Genomic DNA, 2,500 nt, shown 5'->3' with positions numbered 1-2,500 from the left:
CGGAGGTACGGCCTTTATGGAGCAGGTAGAGGAGATGTAATCAGACACCGATGCAAAAGGGAGGAGGAGGAGGAGGAGGAAGAGGAGGAGCGAAGGGAAGGTCGGAATACCGTGCCGCATGATAAAAGGCTGCTCCTGGTCCTCAGGATTCTCCGCACGGAGGCCGGATATTACCCCTCTCTCCCGGTTTCATTAGAATTCATTGTGCTGGCAGATGCAGAGAGAGAGAGAGTGAGTGATAGAGAGCATTAGAGAGAGGGGAATGCTGCCAAAATCAGTCAATGAGTCACAAGCAAAAGATTACATTTTTATCATTGTAATTAGTGTTAGTTTTTAGTTGAGTTTTATTATTTTTTAATTCCAAATTGCAATTTCCAAACAGAAGCAAATGGAATGTTGGTGACATGCACTTTATCCGGTTTGCCTGATTTGTAATGTTCTGTCATTGCTGATGATTTTGTCCTTGTGGTGTTTCACCAGACACCACTGTGCTGCAGAGAGATCAGCGGGAGCCATGTTGTGCTTCAATCAGACAGTTTTAGTTTAATACAGTGTGCTTTCCACCTCCGAAGCTGCACCGCGATATAGCCCGGGATCGGTGCTAAGGTCATGACCTTGCTCAGTTAGCGCCAGCCATTAGCAATAAACGTGGGCCACATCACCACCGCCACCATACCAGTCACACACTCATCACAGAAGGGTCGCCCGCCACCGGTCACGCACTCATCACCAAGGGGCCACCCGCCACTCGCGCGTCTCCCGGTTGATTAGTTTCTGAGCCGAGCCCAACTCCCCTCATTTCTCTCCCCACACCACTCCATCCCTCGCCCCACGAGCGTTAGAGTGACTGAGAGCATCTGAGCTGTCAGGAGCCTGAGATGGACTCGTCCCCCCAGGATGCTACTGGAGACATGACTGTGCCTCTCTAGCAGCCGGAGGGGGAGGGGGGCGTTGTTAAGTTCTGTTCTGGACATCTCGAATATGCCAGTGTCCTGTCTGTTTCTCAATAGCCTCAGTCCCTGCTTGTTTCCAGCCCGGCATGAAAGAGGGAAAGAAGGATGTAAGGAAGGACAGAAAGGAGGGAAAAAAACCTTCAGTCAGCTGTTTCAGGCCTGTTGCGCTCACTAAATCAATCCTGTAGATTGGGTTTGCTCTCTGACAAGGAAAGGACCCCGTGGATGACTAAGAGAGATGCATACTTGTCGCTCGCGGTTACTGTCACTAGGCACGGCTGGGCTGTGAGGCTCTGGCTGGGAAGAAATGGTGGCCCCAGACGTTGGCTGAGATGGCTCAGTTGGGGCCCTGTTGCGGTGCGGATCTGGCTGGGGACTGGGTGTTGGGGGAGGGCGCATATGGGAGGCGAGTTGTGGAGTCTGTTGAAAACTGTCAGGGCAGTGAGTCACAGTGAAGGGGGTGATATAACCGATGAAGATGATGAGGCACTGGCATAGGAGAAGTCAGACTGCTATCTGTGCTCCCAGCTGACTGATGCACTTCCACAGTCTCCATGCAGTCAAGGTTTAGTTACACCACACCATACTCCACACTTATTTTCTGCATCTTTTTGTATGTGAGTGTGTGTTTTGTTGAGTATTTTCACATATTGATGTGTTTGGTCACATTTTTAAAAATGCACTGCACAAGTGGGGTTTGTCTGTGTACATGCGAATATAGCAGTATTTTGGAGTCTGTGTGTGTGTGTGTGTGTGTGTGTGTGTGTGTGTGTGTGTGTGAGAGAGAGAGTACCCGTCTGTTTGGCGTACCTTGGGGACGGCGTTAAGTTTATCAGAGATGCTAATGAATGCGGCCGCTGTGTGTGGAGTAATCTCCCACGCTCGCCCCCCGGGACTCTCCCACTTCCGCTTTCAAAGAAACACAAATATGAGAGGAATCTCAATCTCCCCTGCCAACTCTCCCTGGGCTCATCTGTCTCCCCGAGTAATTGGGCATCTCTTCATCGCCCTGCGATCCCATGAGCCTGCCTATGTATGTTGCTCACACATGTGAGATGAGCATGGTTGTGGGCAAATGTGTGTAATTGCATTTTAGATAGGTAAACAGTACTTCCTGGAATAAAAAAAACCAACTCATCCCTTTGAAATATTTTGAATAGACTCCATGAAGGTGTGCTTCATTGAATAATTGGAATATATCACTGATGGAGCTCCTTGATGAGTTTCATCACAAATTCACTGTATAACAACATGGTAATACTTTACTTGAACTCAGTATTCATAAAGCGTTATAAACACATTTATAAATGCATTATAGCGACTGACATAAGTCTATATAACTATTTATAAATAGACATGATTTTACTCATAAAGAGTTTTGATGTTGTAGTAGAAGCTTTACACAACTATTATTATGAAAGTCACATATGGCTCCATGAAGATCGTTTGGTGAATAAACAGCATTTAACATATAGCATGTCAATCAGTGCCATTATCAAGAGGTAAAAGAAGCTTTATAATGCATTCTGATCTGTAAGGGCTGATAC

At 47.0% G+C, this 2,500-nt stretch overlaps 1 protein-coding gene across 1 annotated transcript in view; it reads left to right on the top strand.

The window, feature by feature from the left end:
* The window catches only part of fgf11b (fibroblast growth factor 11b), a gene marked incomplete at both ends in the record, with an annotated part of 37,787 nt that overhangs the window by 31,872 nt on the left and 3,415 nt on the right, over window positions 1-2,500 (top strand). The gene's annotated exons all lie outside the window — the stretch shown is intronic.

This window comes from Sprattus sprattus (genome assembly GCF_963457725.1).
Source record: "Sprattus sprattus genome assembly, chromosome: 1".
NCBI lineage: Eukaryota > Metazoa > Chordata > Actinopteri > Clupeiformes > Clupeidae > Sprattus > Sprattus sprattus.
The sequence above is the reverse complement of the archived record's forward strand: the minus strand, read 5'-3'. Positions and strand labels throughout refer to the sequence as shown.